Here is a 25,582-nt window from a genome sequence, read left to right on the forward strand (position 1 = left end):
TAAAATATAGAACGTTTTATTCCAATATGTTTGGCATCCTCAGAAGAGTTTGCATATACCCCTTTCACAGAGGGACATAGTGCTGGAACAAGGTAGATATTAGCGGGTGATCTGCAGCTGAAAAAGTTCAACAGCGTATTATCACATACAATAGGACTCCCCCATCTGTTCATCCCAGTGGAATGGTCGGATTTGGAGAAGAGAGAATGATGGGGAAGTAAAGGACTTAACACAAATACCCCCTCAGCAATTGGTTCACCTAAGGTACAAAATGAAAAGGCCATCAGTACAGTTCTGAGCAGCGACATGCAAAACATTAGCAAATTTGTCAAATATTGCACGATTGAAAAAGTCTGGCAACATTAAGAAGAAAAAGTGCCAAGTGCCATGCGTATTATTCAGTCACTAGTGGGTTGAGTTCGGTAGAAATATGTCACAGTTGGTACTGTACATTTGAGTCAAAATGTGTCCGTTTTAGAAAATAAAGTACAGTACTCTTTCACAACTAAGAGTTTCTTGATACTTTTGCAAACGCTTTCCTAAACCAAACTGGAACATCTCTACATCTGACCATAAAACACACATACAGCGACTCTTTATTCTGCGCATTGAAGGTTGTTCATGAGTATTTTAGTATGCAGTGATACCTTCTTTATTTGAACCAACAATTGATATTACAAGACAAGCTTTCCAGAGTTTTCTTCCTCAGGTCAGGCAATGATCTCGAAGCTTGTCTTATAATATCAAGTGGTAGTCCAAATAAAAAAAGTATCACCGAATACCGAAGTACTCATTTACTTTGCACGATCGCAACTGGACTAACATGGCTACATCTAATTCAAGGTAGTTCATGGAATACAATGCCCTTTCTCCAAGTTCTCCCTACAAAGTGAATCATTATTTAAAAAATAGTAGTATAGCGCTGCAAGATCTATAGTTCAAGTTGAGGAAACAACCACAAAATTATGTAAAGTTGTGTATTATTGTATTTTATTCACTGCAAATTGTGTGTATGCATACAAAAGCCATAAGTGCAGATTTACCTGGATATACATTAGATTTGGATTCCAAGGGATTTCATACATTCTTTGTAGGCTTGAGTTAGTTCCTGGCACTTCTCTTCCCCTTTCTCCACCACACTGCATGGAACATAAAATAACCACAGATGAGTTACCCGCTGGAAAGATTTACTAGCCATCTCTTTGACTCTGTGCTATCATGCAATTATTTTTAAATTATTCTTAAATACAATTTCATTTGCTCATAGTTTCTACAGAGGCAAATAATACAGCTGTTAGTTTGCTCTTGTGGCAATGCCAGCGTTTTTACCTTCTTACAGGCTTTGTAGCAGGTGACCCAGCTGTAGTCTGTTAATCACTCGGGTGAAAATGCAAATCATAATCCTCAATCACATATTAAAACATCGGTGCAAAACCAGTGGAAAAAACATTGACGAATTCTTGCAAAATTACATTGTAGCAGACATTCTTGTCTTGGAGCAAAAACAGTGAATTTAAAATAAACTTTTAAATGTGCTGTCATAATGTATCTGCTTTTTATATGTATCAGGTCTGAACTGGTCTTAACCTAGTTTTGAGAATCTATCATACATGAAAAAAATAAAAATAAATCTTGATGTTTTAATTCCAAAGTAATGAATTAGTGATATGGTGTTAATACAGTTGGCTTTATTCATACCCTCAAATCGTGACAGAATATAAGATTTCATCTCTGGTCTTAAATATTCTTGTATTTATGTACATGCAGAGGCAGACAAAACTGGCGCAACAAAGGAATATAAATAAAAAGTGTGTTGTAAGGATTCTGTAGTCGACTCTAAAGAATAAGATCTCCGACATCTGTGGCTGCAGTGTGATCTGTATTTACCTAGAATGCTCCCCAAAAGGCAAGTTTTACCTAATTTGTATAAGCGGCATTTGATAAGAATATTTGTCTGAATGACCATTTGTCCTTTCATATTTATCTCCTATTAGAATCTGGAAAAGATTGCATATCCCTAACGGCAGAATGAAACTGTCATTGAAAAAAAGGCCTTGACTTATGGTTTCAATTCTGCCATCTTGTGGTGTGTTTGTATAAAAATGTTTCCCATCATTTTACCACAGCCCTTTTGGGACGGCCTGATGGTGGTGCTGTCAGTGCCACTGCATGGAGCCCGGTGGGTACAGAGGCCCCACGCTCTTCCCCATAACAATTAAATCAATTGCTGTGGGAGAGCGCAGGGCCGCTGTAACTCTCTTATCTTCTCCTTGCTGATCTCTTCCTGCAGGGTCCCTCATCATGGCGCCGTCAAATGGCGTTGCCATGACAATGGGACATCACGTGACATTGTGACTTCATGCAGTGTCACATTGCCATGACAATGCGCTCCTGCACGACGGCCAGTTGTCATGGCAACGCGACACCATTTGATATTGCGGCGCCATGATGAGGGAGACTGAAGGAAGACATCGCGACGCAGAGGGTAAGAGGCCCTGCACCGAGCCTCACCGTTTCCCCAGCCGGCCCCTGCATTACATTATATGTAAAGTTTGAAAGTTAAAATAAAATACAAAAAAGATGCAATGTTATACAACATGATGAACCTTAAAAGCTTGTCCTAAAAATATATTTTAGTATCTAAATAAAAAAAATGTATCCTAGCACCTACTCTGAAGTAGTCTTTCCCATACTTAAGAATATTTCAGCCCCATTCATTTGAATTGAGATATTTTCCAGAGCAAGGGGAAGACCACGTCACAAGATATTAAATACAAAGACAGATCTAAATGTAATATGCAACACATGACAGGTATGCATCAGAGATATATAAATGGAATATTTAAATATCACATTGGCTATCAATATATTATTATCTGACAGACCTAGAAAGAAAGCATTATGCAAATGAATACTAGAATAAATATTCTAAAAGAAACCGTCTACTGACCGCCTATATACTAGGGTGACCAGACCTCCTGTTTTTTCCGGGACTGTCCTGGTTTTTGGCATTGTGTCCTAGTGTCATGACAATTTTTTAAAAAGTAGCAAAATGTCCCAGTTTTTTTGCTTGCTGTTTCGGGAAGAGCTGATTGCGCATACGTGAACGGCCAGAGTGGACTGGCAAGAGCCGATCGTGCATGCGCAATTGGCTCCTGGCAGCCATGCACGCGCGATTGGTGTGGGCCGTTTGTGCATGCACTGTCCGTTCTGGCCATTCACGCATGCGCGACAATTGTCCCAGTTATTCACTAGGTAAATATGGTCACCCTACTGTATTAAACCTTTGAAATTGATGCAGCTAGACTTAGATTGTATTGATGTACAATAGCTCACTTTTTTCAATTTAGAATTGTATTGTTTTATTTTTTAGAAGGTCAAACGTGTATACCATTTTCAAATGTAATTATATGAATAAAAACAAATGCACAATAATAAAGAACAGTACATTGAACAAAGTTGGGTCATGCGTATTATTCCTACATATAAAGTTTGGATATTAGTAACAGGAACAGATAATGCTTCATATTTTATAGATGAAGAGGTGCTCACTTTTAATGACTTAATAAAAACAGAATGCATTGTATAGTGTGGTGATTTTGGTGTTACTCTTTTGGGTCTAAGTAAGACCTTAAACCATTAAACAAATCTTAAACAGTTAAACACAATTCCTTTACTTGTCTTTTTTGTAAATGTATGGAATTTTTTAGACTTTCCACATAATAAAAAATTGAACTAAATGTAACCCCTCTTTGGAGGTCTCTATTATATGTAGGAATAATGCACATGACCCAACTATATACTAGGCCTCTGCCCCTCTAGATCATCTATTTACTAGAAACAGGCAGAGGGACAGGTCTGCCCAGAGACAGGGAGCGAGGGCGAGATGACAAGTAGGCGAGCAGGAGGACTCCACCCTGAGACCTCTGGAGGAGAGACAGTGGAGAGATCTCACCTGTGTATAGCAATGTAAATAAATAGTATAGGGTGGGCAGACGTTTGTTGTTTTGTAGATAGGGACATGCCCCTTGCAATTAGACTTTCTATAGTAAGGAAGGGAGTAACAGGCTCCCCTGTACAGAGAGACCTGGAACCCCTAGGAGTTGCCCAATCTGTAGCTTTGGGACTATTCTAAGGCCTCGTAAAGGGTGGCGCTGGGCGGGCGCGCTCACGCTTGACACGATGAAACTTGCGGCAATGTATGTGGCCAGTGTGAGCAAGCGGGGCGCTCAGCTGCTTACCGAGCAAGCAAATTTGAATTTGCCGCTTGCTTGTGCCGCCGCCATGAGTGCCTGCACGCTCAGCGCCACCCTGGCCGCAGCCTAAGGCTGAGATTATAATCGAGCGTGCCCGTCGATCAAGCGATTTCTGCACATAGTGATTCAGGCGATGGGGAGGTGTGGCTATGACGTCACAAAGCTGGTTCATCGTGATTGGCTGAACCGCTCACGTGACGGGGCCCACCATGGCGGCCTCATAGGCATTCGGCTGCTTTCCCCCCCCCCCCCCCTCACTGTGTCATGGTAGGGGGCGGGCCTAAGGGAATTCAAAGGAGGACAGGGGAGGGAAAGCAGTCTGCTCCCTGGCAAGGAGTTCCCGTCCACTCGTCCTGTTGTTTTATGTGATACCATGTCAGTTGTACGATTATATTGTATATTGTTTTGTATTTGGATGCCCCCTTTGATGTCTGCCATGTTTGCGATGGGCATTCCAAGGCGTGTGTTGTCTTCGTCACGGCGGCTGTTGAGGGTAAGTGCCAGGGGGGGTTCTATGGTGCAACCCTGTGGTGGCTGAGGTTGGCGAGTGGGCAGGGCTCATTTGTGCGTGATTCCCTGGGTCCCAGTCTCGCCTAACAGGTGATGGTTGGGTTACCATCTATCTTTACCTGCTGTCAGGGTTGGCACTTACCAGGTTTTAATATGTGTGTAAATAAAGCCGCGGCCATTGTACTTCTTGACATTCATTGTGTTTATTTATTTATATGTAAGTTGCGAGGAGGTAGGGGAGATTTTTGGCTGGCTCTAAGGTCCTGTAAACTTCCTTGTAGCCTGGCAGGGAGGGTTACATAAACCCTTTCACTGTCTTTAATGGGCTAAACTACAGTAGCTGATTGATGCTTTAAAACAAGGGTGTGCAAACTTTTCAGTCTGCACCCCCTGCCTGCTCTCCCTCCCTGCTTGGCTCCGGCATCAAATGACTTGGCAGGGTCATGTGACGTCACGTTGCCATGGCAACGCGATATCACATGACCCCGCGGCGTCATTTGATGCCGGGTTACCATGGCGACACGTGCTGGAAGCCAAGGTAAGGGAAGTTACAGAGGCCAAACTAGAAAGCAAGGGGAGATGCCAAGGTAGGTGGAGGGATGGCAGGGATATGAACAGTAAAACCCACCCTAAACTTTGGTGTTGTAGTGCTAAGTCATTGTCAGGAAAGCGTCAAACATTAAAAATAGTCTAACTCGGGGGTAGCCAACGCCAGTCCTCAAGAGCTACCAACAGGTCAGGTTTCAGGATATCCCTGCTTCAGCTCAGATGGCTCAATCAGTCAAAGACTGAGCCACTGATTGAGTCACCTGTGCTGAAGCAGGGATATCCTGAAAATCTGAGCTTTTGGTAGCTCTTGAGGACTGGAGTTGGCCACCTCTGCTGTAACCTGTGTGTTTTATATCACAGACATTGCTTCAATTTAGTCTTGTGTGGGAATTCACTTGTGATCACCTGCATTTGACTAAAATATAGGGTCAGATTCGTCCAGTGCCGGTACACAGCTAAACAGACTAACTTGAAAACATCTGGCAATATTGATTTCCAAATTGTGTGTAGGACTGTCAATAGGAATGTTTAAGATATTTTTATATTAGGAATTCATACCAATAACGCCTTCCATTTCCCCCAATTTTAGTGTAATTGGAATTTGGAACCATGAATGTTGTTACAGAGATTACTGGTTGAGTTTCAGGTCCTTTCAGAATAGGATGCATTTCCATGCTAAGAGAGTAAGCTGGTGAGCAGTAATGTTCAATTACGCAATGCAAGCACATCAGGCTTGCAGTAGGAATATTCAAGTGTCTTCCATGACATTCTTTGTACTACAGCCTGCAGGCCTGTGCTCTTCATTTCCTGCTCATATTAGCATTGCCAAGGACAGAGGTCAGCACTAACCAGCAGAAGCACCTCAAAGAACAGATGAGTATGCAAGAAAAGCATGCATCTGGCTATCTTCAGTTTGCACAATATTGAGTCGGTTTTCCCATAAGTAGGATGTTATCTATTGTAATTTAACTCGTTATTAAATGTTACTCCCACAGCCCCTGCTGCATCCTTGTTTGAGTAGCCCTAAAAACTATTCACAGTTTTTGTTCACTGTTTGAAAGTCACATAAATAATCCACATCTGAATATGGTGCCTTTATAATATTGACAGTTTACTAGTAACATATTGGTTCATCATAACATGGTTCATATTAAATTGTTTTAAGTCATTAACAGAACAAAATACTTATACATTATCAATAAATTACCTGCATACATCTTTGTTCCATGTAGTATATGATTTATCTTTTAATATTTACTGAATGTAGTGTAGTAGACCCTCTGTAAAATGTGCTGTTACCGTGTGATAGGCAACTGTAGCACATCTCATATGAGTAGGACAGATAAAAGTGTAGATTGATTTTTGGTTCAGTGCATGCATACAGTATCTACTACAACACACACCGCTGCGAAATGCTCAAAGAATTAGATTGGCTATCTATCCCTTGAGTGCATTTTTCCTGTCTTGCCTTCAAATACTTTCTGGGCAAGCTACCCGCCTTTCTGAACAAGTTCCTCACCCCTATCACACACAGCACTTATCACCTGAGATCTGACTTAAAAAAACAGTTCACAGTCCCAAGGTTAAACAAGGAATCCCGTGGCTCCTCATTCTCTTACTGTGCATCTCACAACTGGAATCAACCAACTAGAGCCTCTCAAAGCTGCCACCGGTCTAAGTTCTTTCAAGACTTCAGATGTCTCACATTTTAATCTTGTCTGTAACTGTTCCATACGCCCATAACATATTGTCTCTAAATGTCCATGTAATGTCTGCAAAGATAAAGTTTGCCAATGTATTGTCATATGTCTGTGCCCAGGGCATACTTGAAAACAATGAAGTAGCTCTCAATGCATTCTTTTCTAGTAAAACATTTTATAAATAAATATCTAGCAACAAAAGTATTCATATATCAGTCTACTGTACTGTCTCATCTGGCACCCAATTTATGCACTTCTGACAATCCGCCTGTGTATAGCTGTGTAACCCCTCCCTGCCCGGCCCAAAGGAGTGTTACTTTGAGATAGTGTTAAGAGGTGCTGCTGGTTACCTTTCTCAGGGTGTTGGCATTCGTGCGGGCTGGTGTTGTAAACGGTAGTTGGAATAAAGGCACCATGAACTTTATTTAGACACACAATTTTCTTAATTTATAGCTGTCATATACCCTTCATCTCTGGGTAATCCGGCAGCATCCCAGGGAGGCACATAGCTTTTCATCTTGTTCACACTTTTTTTTGGATAAACTGCAATCCCTTCCTTGTGATTTTAGGCTTACCAGCAGCCTACCAGGACGCTATGCAGGGGTACACTTTATATCAAGGATCCAACTCCTGTCATCCTGTGCAGAACCCTGCTAGTCCCTACATTGGCTTGCTAGTGTGATATTTGGGCTTGTCTGTAGGCAAGTCCCCTGTGTGACACTCTGGGGCCCGTCTCGAGGAATCCCCTAGCATGAGTGCAACGAATATCCTCTTTATGGAGGGTTGGATGCTCCTGGCCCTCCATCATAAGTGGCCCTTTTTTAAGGAAAGGACACTTTCCCCTAACTGAAAAATAATAAAGGTGACCAATGACCATGCACACTAACATATAGTTACACATTAAACGACAGACGTTATGTACAATGAGACTCCTCTCCTCTTATCCTCCAGGAACCTAAGGGCCTAGAAGAGCATGCATTTTTTTCCGCACCTACTGATGGCTCAGTGCTGGTCGACACTTCCCACAGGGCCGCCCATGGGGAGAGACCTGGGACAACAGTCCTTGAGGCTGTGGGAGGCCCAGCCGGTGCTGGAAGTTGGGCCCGAATTCTGCGTCCGGCTGCTGGTCTGCACCTCTCCCCTGGCAGCCATCAGTGGAAGCTCTAGCCCGTGCATGCGCGCCTGCTGGCGACAGAAGTTGGACGCGCTCAGAAGTTGAGCCTAACTTCCGCATCCGTCGGCGGGATTGGCTCAGCACTGGAGGGCTCCCACGGTAAGGAGAGAGAGTGTGTCAGTGTCAGTGTGTCAATGTCAGTGTGTGCATGTCAGTTAGGCTGCATTTTCCCGCTTTCAGCCTCACCTCTTCCCCTCTGCTCACATCTCCCTCAGCAGACACTTGACCCAACTTCCAGCCCCCAACTACCAAAACATGCCAAGTCAAGACATCTTCCCATACACACCCCGCAAATGTAGTGATTATTCACCAGACGGTGAAGCCGCACTGCCCTCTCACATAAATAACTTCTTTTTTGGTCTGCATCTACTTTATTTGTTCAACAGGAGCCCACAGTACTGAGGGGTTGAAAACCTTCCTGCTCTCAGGGTTCCCGACCCCCCCCCCCCCATAGGTAATTGCAAGTCTCCGCCTGGTTTGAAACCTATGATAGACTTTTTTTTTCTCCATTTATTTAATTACTTATCTTTATGTGAGGAGGGCTGGGAGTTATTGAGTATGGGAGGGAGGAAATTGTGTGTGGGGGAGGACTGAGTAAGTGGGAGGGGAAGGGAAGAATTGAGGGAGAGGGGGGAGAGGGAGTAAATAAAACTGCATGGCCAAGCATACTTTGACTTATTTTGCATGTTTTGCCCAAGGGTGGAAATGACAAATGACACTGTTTTGCACAGAACAATGAAAAAAACTAAATAAGGGGACTTATTATTGTGAGATGTATTTTATTCCCCCACATATTTTTTCCTGTGCCTAATTCTGATTGAAGTTTGTCATATGTTAATGCTTATACAGTATATACCTATTAGTGTGTGTACAGTATATGTACGTATTTGTGGGGTTGATCGTATTCATGCATGTGTTGCAGTTCTCGAAACATTGTGGCCAAATAATAATTTTTTTAACTGGCTCTTCTTCCTTGAAAGGTTGCAAACCCGTGGCCTAGAAATTTCTGCAGCTCTATTTATACACTTCTGTGATGTCACCATTCCCCTGGATACAGGGGGAGGGGTTTGGACATTGCTCAGTCAGTCTGACCCATCTAGAAGGTGGGTGGTGGAGCTAAAAGTATACTTGTGTTCTATACTAATTGACGGGATGAACAATCTTTTTTTAGAAAGGAAAGGTATACAAGGATATACCAAATAAGTAAACATGGGAAGGATGTTGATCCAGTGAGTAGTCTGATTGCCAATATTTGGAGTCAGGAAGGAATTCATTCCCCCCCCCCCAACTGTGTTAGCCATGCATAATTACACACTGACTGTCCCACCCTCTTTATCCGCAGTTAATGAGGCCCAGTGAGTAAAGACACTGACCAGCCCTGAGCTTGAAGCAGGGGAGCCTGGTTCAATTCCCAGTGTCGGCTCCTTGTGACCTTGGGCAAGTCACTTTATCTCCCTGTGCTTCAGGCACCCCAAAAAAACCAGGTTGTAAGCTTTTCGGGGCAGGGACTGTGTCTGCAAAATGTCTCTGTAAAGCGCTTTGTAAAACTAGCAGCGCTATACAAGGACAAACTATTATTGTTATGAACGGAAAATTGGATGATATGATACTAGGGTTTTTTTGTTTGCCTTCCTCTGGATCAATATACTGTAACTACAAAAATAGGATAAAGTATCTGTCGTCTAAATCAGGGGTGCGCAGCGAGATTTTCTGTGGGGTGCGGCGGTTACAGAGGCCCCACGCTTCCCCTAAGGCATTTAAATTAAATGCCGGGGATCACGCGAGGCCTCTGTAACTTCACTTACCTTGGCTTCCAGCAACGTGTCGGCATGGTAACCCAGCGTCAAATAACGCAGCGGGGTTACATGATCACGTGACGTCACATGACACTGGAGATGGGGGGGGGGGGGGCGGGAGCAGCCCTGGTCTAAATTTAGCATAGGTTGAACTTGATGGAGGTATGTCTTTTTTTAACCTCATCTACTATGTAACTATCACCTTCTGGATGGTGGTCGTGGCTAAGCTTCTGCCAAACACTTCCCACCATAACATGGGACAAGAGAGTTACACATACTGTACAAAACCCATATTGTTAACCCTCTAGGGTCCTTACTCTCCTACCTGCACATAGTAATCCCAGAGGGGGGGGGGGGGGTTACACTTATTGTTTAAGGGTGTTCCTCTAAATAAGGCACAACATACACACGTCACAGAGATAGTGTTAATGCAGTAGTGTAGGCAGTATAGTGTCTTGCAAATGGAGTCCTTGATACCAGTCATTTACACACTCTAAGCTTCAGCAGGCAATCATGGGAGAACACAGAACACAGCCTCATGCCGAGGTTGGGGTATACAACTTGACACTGTGTTAGCCATGCATAATTGCACACTGACTGTCCCACCCTCTTTATCCGCAGTTAATGAGGCCCAGCCTGACTCAGCAAACCCCCTTTTATTCACACACACCCCAGGCTGCTCCTGCCTCTGTGTAGGGAGTGCCTGGCCTGGGGCTGCTCCTGCCAGATAAACAGGCAGCACCCTGTCAGTCTGCGTTAGGCAGCCGGGCGTGAGGAAAGGTTCAGGGTGCCAAGCAACAACTTACATCAGGGTAGCAGGAAATTGGGTTGCACGAATACTAAATCTCTCGCTGTGCTAGATACAAAATACAAAGCGCACAATCTGGGTTGAATAAGCATGAAACTTTTCATATTTTGTCCACCTCGAGTCTGTGTAAAACCCCTTTGATGAACGTGTTAGCCAAAAATTGTAATGCAACAACTACTGTATTGTATTGTATTGTATGTCTTTATTTATATAGCGCCATTAATGTACATAGCGCTTCACAGCAGTAATACATGTGGTAATCCAATAAATAACAGATAATATAAATAACAGATCATGGGAATAAGTGCTTTAGACATTAAGGAAGAGGAGTCCCTGCTCCGAGGAGCTTACAGTCTAATTGGTAGGTAGGGAGAACGTACAGAGACAGTAGGAGGGAGTTCTGGTAAGTGCATCTGCAGGGGGCCAAGCTTTATGTGCCATGTATTTACTTAAAGCAGCAAAAGGAGAGAACATGCCCCAAAAAGACACCCAGGTTCATAAGTCCCATATATCATGCTGCATCAGGTAAATCTGAATAATGGTAAATGCTGCACACCAAATAAAGAATAGATATAAAGTAATTACCGGTGCTCCTGCGCCTGGCCGAGAGCCTGCAGCTGATCCAACAGTACAAGAAGAGAGGCTACATGGGCACAACGGATTTCCAAATGATCTAATTTATTAATATAAAGTGGCATTATATTATATAAAATATATTATAGTGGCATGACACCTCACTTGAAAAAGACCAGAAGGTCGAAACGTTGTGTTTCTGTTTGGCTTAATAAATTAGATAATTTGGAAATCCGTGGTGCCTTACAGAAACTTTCTTCTTGCATCAGGTAAATCCCCATGCTATTCTTTAACCACTCCCTGAACAACTGAATGCGGGACAAGACAATGCCAGAGACGCAAGATGCAAACCTGCGCAATGCTCCACATAGCGGGCACAATACAAATACTAGACATGAATCTGGAGTACAAAATCAGAGGAAGGTTCACCTGTTCCACCAGCAATGTCGTGTACCTCATCATGTGCATGAAATACCCAAGAGGCTGCTACTACATAGGTGAGACGGGACAGGGGCTAAACAAGAGAATGAACCTGCATCGCCACAGCATCACACGCGGAATAAGACACAGTCCTGTCGGCGAACATTTCTCTGACTCTGGCATAAGATGAAAGATCTGAAGATGGCCATACTCAAAGGTAATCTTAGAACACCAAAAGAGAGACGGCTGCATGAATACAAATTTATGCAACTGTTCGGGACACTTAGCGGTGGCCTAAACAGAGACCGCAGCTTCATTAGTCACTACACTGACACAAGAGAACGCTCTTCCCATGAGTGCTAAAGGCCATATATATATACATACTGCGCTATATGAATGCACACCCAGCTGTCTCTTACACAGACATATGTACAATGTAATTCTATCCCTATATACCAATAGGGTCCACATAGTATCTACACACATTAATAGTAATGCAACACCCTCTTACATTTTTACACCTACCCACACCATTGGTATACACTTTCACACGCACCTTTTGTACAGCACTGTATAAACTGCGGGTGCTTTATAAATGTTTACACACACACACACACATACTCTTACATCACTAACATTCAGGAACCATTTAACACCTTAAGTCATAAATCGCATACTGCACAGGGGGGAGGGATAGGCTTCAGTCACAGATACATTCCAGGATGCACTGTTTTTAAGTAAAATCCTTTCTTGCTTTATCCATTGTAACATCACCGGAAGAAGAGATCAGTGTATCTCGAAAGCTCGCACAAATAAAAGCATTTAGTTAGCCACAGAACAGTATCGTCTATTCGGTTTTGATATATATTTATATAATATTACTGTTCAGCAGCTCAAATGGACCCACTGGTCTTGCTCTCTTTCTCTTTAGCTATGCCGTGTGCCCAAGGCCAGATGCTGTGTTAATATAGATCAGCCCTTCACTGATGATGAGCAGATTTGCTGTAACCATGGCAATGTGCCCAGGAAAATGTGGGTCAGTAACAATTTTGGTTTGCAGTAGTCAGTAGATTTGGAAGCAGTACATAGCAATATGGAGAATGGTGTAGGTGAGGTTTGGCATTTGAAAGCTGTGCTTTTTGTGTAATTCTGTACATGTTGTTTATTGCTGGGTACTTTAGCAGTGCAGGGCCAATTAATTAGATCAGGGGTGCGCAAAGTGGGGGACGTGGTGATTGCTGAGGCCCCGCGCTCTTCCCCGAAGCATTTAAATTAAAAGCCGGGGGACCATGCGAGGCCTCTGTAAGTTCCCTTGCTTTGCGCGATGCATCACCATGGCAATGCAGCGTGAAATGACACAGCGGGGTCACGTGACTTCGCATTTCCATGGCAACGCAACATCATTTGACGCCGGAGACAAGGTAAGGAAGGGGGTGGGGTGCGAGCAGGAAGGGGGGCGCAGACTGAAATGTTTGCACACCCCCTGAATTAGATCATTGTTTTTGTGGTGTAGAAAGTTCTTTGACATAAAGGTTGTAAAATCGAATGCAAAAGGACATGGTGGTATGAAGCGATGCCAGGTTAGTAGGCACGGAAAGGCACAGAGTTAACTTTCCAAAGCTACTAAACAGAGCCAAAGACCAATAGTGAATAATCAGAAACATAGGAATAAACTAAAGTGACTGATTTCTGGAGGTATAGAGTACCTATCTTCCTTTTTCTCTCTGCCTATCGCATTATCATCTTTCACTTGAATGGGCCAAAAGGTGACCTCCAGCGCCGGATGGTGTCTTATGGACTAGCACCGCTAAGTGAATATGGCAAAAATGTTTACAGCACCTAATTCCTAAATATATCAATATATATATTTTTAAATACAACATTGATAAATAATGGCAGAAAACATACCCAATTGCTTTCTTTTTTCCACCCCAAACTATTTTATTTTTTTTAAATTATGTTGAGGGTGGGGGATAGGTACAGAAAAAAACAGGCTGGGTAAAGGGTAATAGAACAATCAACATACATAAATCAACAATACAATAATAATAATAATAATAATAATAATAATAATAATAATAGTAGTAATAATAATAATGACAATATTAATGACAATAATAATACAATAAGAATTAGGAAGAGGGAGGAGGGGGAGGCAAGAGACAATAGCAGACACAATCACTTCTCAATACCTTCAATAGAATGTGGTTAATAACCTTAGGATTTTCAAGGACCTGCTTCTGCCCCCTTAATGTCTTTAAATGTGTATATCTTGCATTGCCGATATGTCTTCAGGAAAGGCACTTATCCAGGGACTCCAGTTCTGCTCGAATGTAACCATAGATTTGTTTATGAGTGCGGTAAGTTTTTCCAGTTCTAGAACATGTCGAACTTTTTCCTAGATCTGATGAGATGGTATATTTGCCTGCTTCCATTGGAGCACTATTGCACATCTTGCGGCTGTTAAAAGATGTGCAATTCATTTGTTTGTGGCATATGACACGTTTAGCACAGGTTTCCCTAGGATCACTATCAAGGTCCAGTTGGAAAACAATGTCCAGTGTTCTGGAAAGCTGTGTCTTAATTCTTCCACAAAAGGGAGTGACCTTTGGGCATGTCCAGAATATATGACATAAAGTGCACCTACGACCACAATTTCTCCAGCAGAGCGCACTTGCCCCTCTATATATTTGTGCTACTCTGGTGTTAAATACTATCTCATCATGATCTTGTACCTCTTTTCTTTGATAATTGTGCAGACAGATGAGTGCGCCGCAGCCACTTATATCTCTGCCCAATCATCCCATGGAATGTATTTTCCAATATCTTTCTCCCACAGGGTCATATACACCAGGAGACCCAAGGTGGAGTATATACTCAGGATCAGCGTTTGTGCTGTTCACGCCTCTTCAAATGCAGTAGGTTGTGTGCTCCTTTGTGAGAGGAATTTCAAAAATGTTATAGGAGGAGTCTCTTACCCTGGACAGATGCCACAGAGCCCCAAGAATGAGACCCCAACAAGGACACAGACCAAGGGATGTGGTGTTGATATTCCATTACTTTAAAACAAAGGAGGCCTTCAACACAGTGACAAGAGGCTACAGAGACCTCATGTTCTAAAATATACCCCTACAGGTATACGCTGACCTGGTTCCTTCCACACTCGACAAAAGAAGAAATCTCTGAGAGGTAACAGTGAAATTAAGAGACCGCAATATCAAATATAAATGGACATTTCCCTTTGGACTCATGATAGTTAAAAATGGGAGACCTTAGACACTCAGGAACCCGGATGGCGGCGAAGCCTTCCTCAACCACCTAGGCCTGAGTCCCCCTCCCTTGAGACCCGCTTCAGGAGGTGGAGGCCCACCAAATCTGGATCCATCCTGGTCAACGGTTCCCTCGAGAAGATGTTTCCGCCCGGACTCTCCAGCGAAACAGCCACCCAATGCTCGGACCAAACCCTAACAGAGTAGCAGGTCCAGATTACGGTATGGGGTCTATCCCCCCACCAGGTAGCATTCCAAGACTTTTTGACTCATGACCCCCATTACCCTTGAACTCCAGATCAACCTCCATCGTGGCCAAACCCAGAGCTTACCATGCCCAGGTCCGAGACGGGAGCACTCCAAGACTTTTTAGAGCGGTCCGGCCTAAACAGCCACCTGCCAAGGGAACCAACCCCTGAGCTAAGCTGCAGGTCCGGATTTGGGAATGGGGTCCCTCCCCCCTACCAAGCAACACTCCAAGACTTTTGATTTATGAACCCCATTACTTGTGAATCAAGGTCTACGTGAGGTCTCTTGGACAGATCAGACTTTGTTTAGAGCAGAGTGAGGCTGAACGTCCAAAGCTGGGGGTTATGGGGTCTCCTGATCTGGAGAATCCTGAAGGTTTAACATAAAAAGATCATTCGTAAAAGGACTATATGCTGAAATGTCAAATGATGTTTTCTGGTGTTAGCTAATTTGAGGTTGTACCCAAAGGCTTGGTTTTGTGAGAGTAAACGCAAAACTATTAGAGTATATGTTGATATATTATATTTTCCGGCTCAAGTTAATATAAGGTTACTAATGGATTACTAGAGAAGTTTAAGCCCACGATATGAATATAGTTTAGTCTCATCTTTACAATAATCCCAGGGCCCAAAGAAGCTCCGAGGATGGAGCTTGGGTGGTCAGACCAGTTGAGTCTTGGCCACTACCCCCAACCATGTCTGAGTCCTTGAAGACACAGTTGCCCTTGTTTTTTTTTTGTTCCCCCTCACCCCAGATTTTATTCCGAACGGCAGGTGAGTATCAGGACTGTCTCTTTGGAGACACATCCAAGCTCACTCTTTTTTCTTTTCCAGTTTTTCCTGCCCCCCCCCCATTTTTATTTTTTCCCTCATCCACACCCCTTCCCCTGAGCCAGAACAGCCGCCAGGTGATGAGCACAGTAGAAGGTCAGCAATGCAATTGTAGGTGGGCTCCCTGAGCCTGTAGCCCCCTGGGACCAATTATATGCCTCTGCTAGGAACTGACCGGGAATCTCCCTCGCTCCTCCCCGTAATTGTTATCTAACACGATTTTTTACAATTATCCAGGTCCCCCAGAGACGGTTCCCACTACAGATTTATAAACTGGCCCAAAACGCTCATGCATACTAAGTAAGTACTTGGTAAAGCATTAAGAATGGTCGATTCATCATTGGGCTGTCCCCTCTTCCCCCCGCTATCCCTTTCTCTTTTATGTATCCACCCCCCCCCCACACCTCCCGCCAACACACACCCTCTAATGTTTTGTTTCTGTATATCTATGCTTGGAAAATCAATAAAAATCTATGTTGAAAAAAAAGAAATACTTATACAGAAAGCAGCTCATTGATAGAATAACCAAATATGGAGCATTAAAGAAAAAAAATAAATATATATATATATATATATATATTTTTTTTTTAAACTGATGTTACTCACATTTATTTTCTAATTAGCCCAACAACTAAAGATTTGCAAAACATGTATACACACTTACATTGATGATAATATCAGATATTCTTATATAATGACATTTTTGTGACATTGCTAGTGCTTAAAATGTGCATAAAATGTGCTTAATGGTCCCACTTGCTATCACCTGTAAATGATCTTCCCTAATGCTATACTCTGAATTTGTGACATTTTCGATTACTTTCGCGAATGAATAGGAAATGCGACTTTCTTTCTAAATTAGCAAAAATCTTTGTGAAGTGAAAAGGGGCATTCCCACATCTCTACTTACAACTCTAACATTTCCTCAATTTTGTATTTCTTTGCAAGGTTTCCTTCTACTAATTGTTATAAAAATAATCAGATGTTTTCATTTTAAAACTTCACCAAAACACCCCCTTCCACCCCCCACCCCACCCCCCCTGTGCTTGAAAAGTTGTTCACATTTCAAACTTGTATTTTCGTACTGTGCTCCATAAATATATCTGCTGCGTCTGAGTTTCTGTGATACTTAGGTTACTTATTGACCTTCTACACATGGAGTTTCTGTCCACCTCTCTGAATTGTGCAATGCATTTGCTGCCAATTCAATTCCTATCGACATTCTCACGTGTGCAGGATTCCTGCTCTTAAGATCACAAATTACTCCTCTCCCAATTCCATGGTCTGCAGATTTACAGAAAAACCTTCCATGGAAAGTAGGCATAGTTAAATTTACAATGAGAACTCATTTTTTTGTCCTTGATCGTAGAATAAAGTTCTGGAGAAATGTAGCTTAATTGTACGTTGTTATACAGTACCTTGTATACTCAAAGTAGAGACGTGTGAATTTTTTAAAGCTAGAATTCCACCTATGAAGAAATTTAGTTTAAGGTATTACAGCCTACAACATATTTACGCTTATTCTTGTCATATAATTCCTACCTGAATTCCTCTATCATTTTTTAATCGAAAAAATATTTGTCAAATAAATGTTAAAGGAATTTGAAACACCAGTGTCTTATTAACTTATTTTTTTAACTAATGTGTGATGCATGATAACTGTGTTTTTGTATCTTTTAAAACTCCTATACCAGTGGGAATAAGCATTTAAGAAAAGGTTACAAATAGAAAAGTAATTAATGTATCAGACAAGCAATGGATCGAAAAAATATAATGTGAAAAACTTTGATAAACACAAATAATGTACAGTCACTAAACGAACATGTTATATATATATATATATATATATATATATATATATATATATATATATATATAAAATAGAAAATCCGCAGCACTCTCCAGGTATTGAAAAAATAAAATGTATTTACTAACTATGGCAATCACACGTATTAGGAGCAACGTTTCGGACCTACCCGGTCCTTTCTCAAGTTCTAGCGCTCTAGAACTTGAGAAAGGACCGGGTAGGTCCAAAACGTTGCTCACGATATATGTGATTGCCATATGTAGTAAATAAATCTTATTTTTTTCAATACCTGGAGAGTGCTGCGGATTCTCTATATTCTACATTTTCTGGACCTGATGGTGTACCCTGTCCTTCTGCCTGCACCCCTGCTGCTGATAAGTATATTTTCAACTTTTTGTACTTATTCTACAGAGTGCACCCGGCATCTATCTATCTAATGATGATGGAGATATAGATACTGTATATATACAATCATCATCATCATCTTCAGTCCTTCTCGATCCACTGCTGGATGAAGACCTCCCCGATGATTTTCCAGGTACTGCGTTGCCAAGTCTCTCTTCTCCAAGTTGCTCCAACACACACACACACACACACACACACACACACACACACACACACACACACACACACACACACACACACACACACACACACACACACACACACACACACACACACACACACGTGTGTGTGTGCCACCTAGGCTGTTCCCTGTGTAGAAAACCATTTGTTTGAATGTGCCTCAGATGTGCTAATTAAGCAGACAGAACCACACTGTCAGGTGACTTTTAGGCCTATATAAACCCAGTCAGAACAGCTAGTCTGCTTGCAGCCCATATCCAAGTGGCCCATTATAAGTGGCATGACTACTGAACAACTGAAGTTTAAAAGGAAGTTCAAAAGAAGTGAGGAAGAAGTGGACACCCCATCTGGCCCTGATTCCTGCATTTGAACTACGCTGGAAAGGAGGATATCATCAATACCAGACTGCAACATTACTGCTGTGATGCTGCCTTTACCATTTATATTTGCTGTGACTTCACTTCTTCTCAAATTATGCACTTCTTTCTACCAGCCTCAGTATGTCTCCACCTCTATTCATATATCTCCATCTCTCCTTTCTTCACCACTTCTCAGTTCACATGAACTCCTTTCTTACCTGCGTCCTCTGACACCACACAGCTATATCCCCTGCACTAAAAAACACCCCTACAAATCCTCCTCACACATCCTCTTTCTATCCATGCTTCTCCTCCTTGCTTCTGGGGATATCTCTCCCAATCCTGGTCCCTGTCTTATTTCTACTTGCTCTCGTCCTTGCCTCCCACATGCAACTTCTACTCCTTCTGGTGTCAACCCCTCCAACCTCATACCCATCCCCTGCCACCCTCTCTCCTCTCTCCCTTTCTCCTGTGCCCTTTGGAATGCTCGCTCCCTCTCTAACAAGTTCCTCTCTGTACATGACTTCTTTCTCTCTCACTCCCTGCTTCTCTTTGCTATAACTGAGACCTGGCTCACTCAGTCTGACTCTGCTCTGGAAGCTGCCCTCTCCTATGGTGGCCTTTCCTTCTCCCACACTCCGCGCCCTGATGGCAGGGGTGGAGGCGTGGGGCCCCTGCTCTCCTCTCTCTGCCATTACCGAACCCTTCCTATTTCCCCCTCTCTTGCTTTTCCCTCCTTTGAAGCTCACACTGTCCAGATCTTCTCTCCTCTCCCTGTTCATGTGGTGGTCATCTATCGCCCACCTACCTCTACTCATCCCCCTTCTGCCTTTCTCTCTCACTTTGAATCCTGGCTCTCTTTCTTTCTCTCCTCAGACTCCCCTGTTCTTCTCCTTGGGGACTTCAATTGCCACATTGATGACCCCTCTCTCTTGGGCTTCCCGCTTTCTTTCTCTTACCTCTTCTTTTGGCCTTCAACAGTGGACTGCAGCCAGCACCCACAAGGATGGCTACTACTTAGACCTGGTTTTCACTAAAAACTTCTCTCTCTCTGATTTCTCCATTTCCCCTTTTCCTCTCTCTGACCATCATCTCATCTCATTCTCTTTATCTCGCTTCTCCCCTTCTCCACCTCCATCTACCCCCCGGTTCTGCAGAAACCTGCGCTCTATTCACTTACCTGACTTTGAGTCCACTTTACGCTCCTCCCTCTCCTCTCTCAGCTCTGCTACAGACCCTGACAACCTGGTCAGAAAGTACAACTCTGTCTTGTCCTCGTCTCTTGATCTACATGCCCCGCTTTCTCTCTGCCGCCCTCGCCCTTCTAACCCTAGACCCTGGCTAAATTCCCACACACGCATGCTGCGTTCCTCCACTCGTTCCTCTGAACGCCTCTGGAGGAAGTCTCACACTCTCGCAGACTTCCTTCACTACAAATTTATGCTATCCTGTTTCAACTCTGCCCTCTCGCAAGCTAAACAAGCCTACTTTTCTGCACTAATCAACATGCACAAGTCTAACCCACGCCGACTGTTCTCTGTCTTTGATACTCTACTCAAACCACCCTCAGCTGCCTCTCCTTCCTCCATCTCCGCTCAGGACTTTGCTGACTATTTTAAGGAAAAGGTGGAATCCATACGGCAGAACATCCCCTCTGTTTCTTCCCCCCATCCTACACCTCTTCCTAACTCTCCTCCTGCCTTCCTTGACTCTTTTTCCACTGTCTCAGAGGAAGATGTGTCGCTGTTGATCGCCTCTTCTCCCTCTACCACTTGCCCTCTTGACCCCATTCCCTCCCATCTCCTAAAACATCTAGCTCCTACTATAATCCCTACGCTTACACACATTTTTAACTCCTCCCTCTGCTCTGGAACCTTTCCATCCTCATTCAAACATGCAACAGTCATACCATTACTCAAAAACAGCAAGCTTGACCCTACCTGTCTTTTTAACTATCGACCTGTCTCCCTCCTGCCTTTTGCCTCTAAACTCCTTGAACGTCTTGTATTCTCTCGCTTGCTCCATTTTCTCAACACCTATTCTCTCCTAGACCCTCTACAATCTGGCTTCCGCACTGCTCACTCCACCGAAACAGCCCTCACTAAAATAACTGACGACCTCCATGCTGCCAAAGACAGAGGTCATTACACTCTGCTCATATTACTCGACCTCTCTGCAGCATTTGACACAGTGGACCACCCTCTTCTCCTCCACATTCTCCATACTCTAGGTATTCGGAACAAAGCTCTATCCTGGATCTCATCCTACCTCTCCCATCGTACTTTTAGTGTCTCTTCTGCTAACACCTCCTCCTCCTCTATTGATCTCTATGTGGGGGTACCCCAGGGCTCTGTCCTGGGACCTCTTCTCTTTTCTCTGTACACACTCTCTCTAGGTGACCTAATAACATCTTTTGGGTTTAATTATCACCTCTATGCCGACGACACACAAATATACTTTTCAACACCTGACCTTACACCTGCTGTACAAACCAAAGTTTCTGAATGTCTCTCTGCTATATCATCCTGTATGGCCCTCCGACGCCTTAAACTCAACATGGCTAAAACAGAGCTCCTCATACTTCCTCCCAAACCTGGCCCTACTACCTCCTTCCACATTACTGTTGGAACTACAATCATTCACCCAGTAGCCCAAGCACGCTGCCTAGGGGTCACACTCGACTCCTCTCTCACATTCGCCCCTCACATTCAAAACATTTCTAAAACTTGTCGCTTTTTCCTCCGCAATATAACTAAGATACGCCCTTTCCTCTGTTGTTCGACTGCTAAAACTCTGACTCAGGCCCTCATTCTCTCCCGTCTTGATTACTGTAACCTCCTGCTGTCTGGCCTTCCTGCCTCTCACCTGTCTCCCTTACAATCTATCCTAAATGCTGCTGCCAGAATCACTCTACTCTTTCCTAGATCTGTCTCAGCATCTCCCCTCATGAAATCCCTCTCCTGCCTTCCGATCAAATCCCGCATCTCACACTCCATTCTTCTTCTCACTTTTAAAGCTTTACATTCTTCTGCCCCTCCTTACATCTCATCCCTAATTTCTCGGTATGCACCATCCAGACTCTTGCGTTCTTCTCAAGGATGTCTTCTTTCTACCCCCTTTGTATCTAAAGCCCTCTCCCGCCTTAAACCTTTTTCACTGACTGCCCCACACTTCTGGAATGCCCTTCCCCTCAGTACCTGACTAGCACCCTCTCTATCCACCTTTAAGACCCACCTTAAGACACACTTGCTTAAAGAAGCATATTAATAGCACTGTGGATATTCTGAACACGATACATAAAGCTTGGCCCCCTGCAGACGCACTTACCAGAACTCCCTCCTACTGTCTCTGTACGTTCTACCTACCTACCAATTAGACTGTAAGCTCCTCGGGGCAGGGACTCCTCTTCCGAAATGTTACTTTTATGTCTAAAGCACTTATTCCCATGATCTGTTATTTATATTATCTGTTATTTATTTGATTACCACAAGTATTACTACTGTGAAGCGCAATGTACACTAATGGCGCTATATAAATAAAGACATACAATACAATACAATACAATGTCTAAGAGATGGCACAGGAGGTCAAATGATTTGCTATGTTTTTTTGCTATTATTGTGAGTGCAAGCCTGGCTTGATTTGAATTTGGAGTAAGTAAAAGGTGAATCTCTATTGGTGAGTCTTTGTGTAGCTCCTTTGGGATATTTGAGAGACTTTGATGCCTGTAATGGATATCTGTCATCTAATAATCTGACATATCTTCTTTTTCTAAAATATTTGTTTCTTAAAAAAATAAACAACCAAAAAAAGCAGACTCATGAATAAACTACAATATGTTATAAGAAGCTAGAAGATGATACAATAATTTGGTGACTAAAAATATCTCAAATCCTGGAATAATTTATTTTAGTAGGCATTGCACAGTAATCCTATCATTTATTAAACCAGTTCCATCTGTAACTGGAATGCTACATTTCGATTGTTCACGTCACCTTGTTACCAGCACTGCTAAACTTACTTGGTGATCATCCACTTATAAGCAGCCATTGGCCTTGAGCACACAGTGATCAGTTTTGTATTGTAATCAAAGCACATTTTTGGCCAACACTTTAGGGCTGCTTTGTAGGTATAATACAGTACCCACATTTGGCCAGCCTGGTACTCTTCCATGATTGCAGAGCATTCAATCGAAATGTAGACATATTGCCCACAATATGAAAAGTTAACAACTTTTGTGGGGAAAGTAAAACTAACTTCAATCAATGACGTATCCCATGAATTGAATTACAGTACAACACATAACCATTTTGTCGTCCATTAGTAAGATTAAGAACAGCAATTGTTATTATTAATTGCCACTTCATATCCTGTCCTATTATCTTTTCTGTACGTGAGGCTTGCAGGCGCTCTTATCACAGAGGAGCTTGTGAAAACTTTTTGGCACAAGGTTATCTCAAGTTTTTTGACCCATGACTATAATTTTCATTACACATATTATTCCAGCCACTAAAAATATCTGGTAATTGTATTCAAGACAAACTTCTTTGGCAGCCATGGAAGTATTTTCTGCTAATACATTTGATACCCAGGTAATAATAACTTGCAATTATTGAGGGTACTTAAATATTTTCTTTTTCCTATGCCAAAGTAACATTTTCACTGCATATATCCACCTGTACTGTATATTGTAAACCACTTACTGTAACTACTATAAATATCAGATTGTCGTTGTATGTCGATTTTATATAATCCCATTGCAGCAAAAGAAACCTGCATTGCATTGCACAGCCTGAAGTGAAGGGAAACCTTAAATATTCACATCACAGCTGCAAAGTGGCACTAAAATGGGCTGAAGTCATCACAAACTGAGTGTGTGATATTAATTACATGTACAAGGTATAATACTGTAATTATACAGATTTCTTGCAAAATATGCATTTCGTGGGGGCCTTATCTTTAATAAAGAGTAGACATAAAGAGAAACCTGCAATCCACACAGAGACTGATCAGGGAATGTGATATTTTCATTGCTGTGCCCATGCATGCTAAAGTCTGCCATTTTAGTCAGCAGAGCATGAGGTTCATTTTATAAACACGTACTTGCCTAAGGCAGCTAGAAAAATGAATATTAGGAATCCACGTTTCATAATCACAAAAGACAACATGTTTCAAAAGATATAATTATACATATATACTCTACATGACGGTTTTATGGACCATTTAGAGAATATACATAGAGCATAGAAATCAAAAGCAAATAATGCTCTCTCATGCCATATACCCTGTCCTCATTTTCCTAAGTCTGACACCTTCAGTGCATGACCTTTATTTTTCTCTAGAAAATACTTCCCCTCTGTACCATGTAAATACTTTTAGGGTACATGAAGTAATGTCATTGTCCTAGTTCTCTTTCTGGTATGCGGATTAAAAGTGGGCCATTATTTGGGACAGTGCCCTACGTTATGTCACAGACACTGCTAGAACTGACAGTATCTCTGGGAATTGAACAGATATTAGATGAAAATATTAAGCGGCTATAGACGAGACTAAGTGTGTCAGATCTTATACATAGATTATTTTTTTGTGTACGACTTATTTCCAGTTGACCTACTCTCAGTATAACACATCTTCAACCAGGTCTGCATATCTCTGAAAACTGAACACACTATAAAAGTGACAAGGGCGTATTATTTTGCTGTTTTGTGCAAAAAGTCTTGTGGGAGTCATAAAAGAGAACTTACACGATCCTTAAATATTGACCGTTCCGATACTGTATGTCACAAATAAGACTTTGCTGTCAATTCCACATTAAAAGAAGCGATCAAATGAATACAAATATTGAACAGAAAAGTAAAAGTCCTTTGGTGATAAGGAAACAAAATGCTTAGTATGTTCATTTGTATGACTCCAGTGCATTCTTTATCAAGGGTCAGTGCGTTTTTGAATGTTCTGTGGAGTGTAGAAATGCTGTTGACACCCCAGTAATTGCTCACACCCTCCACCCCAAGTAACTTTCATCTCATGTGCTCTACCCACCATTATTAGGGTTCACTCACCATTTTTCCATGGCAGCTTTTAGTTCAGCACATGGGATCTCTATAGACGCTGGATCCACCTCTCCAACATGTTGCGCTGACCTTCTTTTGGACTGTCGGACATAATGGATATTGGTTCTTGGTAATGATATTGGTAAATTACTCCACTCGGTTATCTTATTTTTGCAATGTTCCCCGTGTCTGTCCTTGTTTCCCCTCCTGATCCCTATGTGTGTTTTGCATGCACTGGGCAGAGAATTTGTGTCACTCTGACTGGAGTCCTGCCCAGTTATAGGGAGGGATGAGAGGAGTGGGGCTGTAAAGGGAGGGTTGGGAGGAGTACATGGTTATATCTGATATGCATTAACTTCACTACGGTTAATTAACAAAACTAGACTCAACAAACTACAGTGCCGACAAGCATTTGCCAGAAGTTTGATCCTTACAACACTTAATGTAGCAAATTAATCAGTGACAGAAAAAAATGAAAAGTGGAACAATCTTTTTAAATGCACATGCCATTTATTTTACAAACATAGAAATATTTCCGTTTATAAAGAACACGTGTATTGCTCAGTGAGTAAAGACACTGACTGGCACTGTGTTTGAAGCAGAGGAGCGTGGTTCAATTCCCAGTGTCGGCTCCTTGTGACCTTGGG

The 25,582-nt window shown here is 42.5% G+C and overlaps 1 long non-coding RNA gene across 1 annotated transcript; it reads right to left on the reverse strand.

Annotated features, from left to right (window-relative positions):
* LOC142497419 (uncharacterized) lies at positions 1-25,196 on the reverse strand. Its single transcript, XR_012802250.1, has 3 exons — positions 24,945-25,196; positions 1,044-1,139; positions 1-259 (listed from the first exon to the last, which is right to left on the reverse strand). It is a non-coding gene; the product is annotated as an uncharacterized LOC142497419 (long non-coding RNA).
* Positions 25,197-25,582: the final 386 nt, after the last annotated feature.

This window comes from Ascaphus truei, chromosome 6 (assembly GCF_040206685.1).
Source record: "Ascaphus truei isolate aAscTru1 chromosome 6, aAscTru1.hap1, whole genome shotgun sequence".
Lineage (NCBI taxonomy): Eukaryota > Metazoa > Chordata > Amphibia > Anura > Ascaphidae > Ascaphus > Ascaphus truei.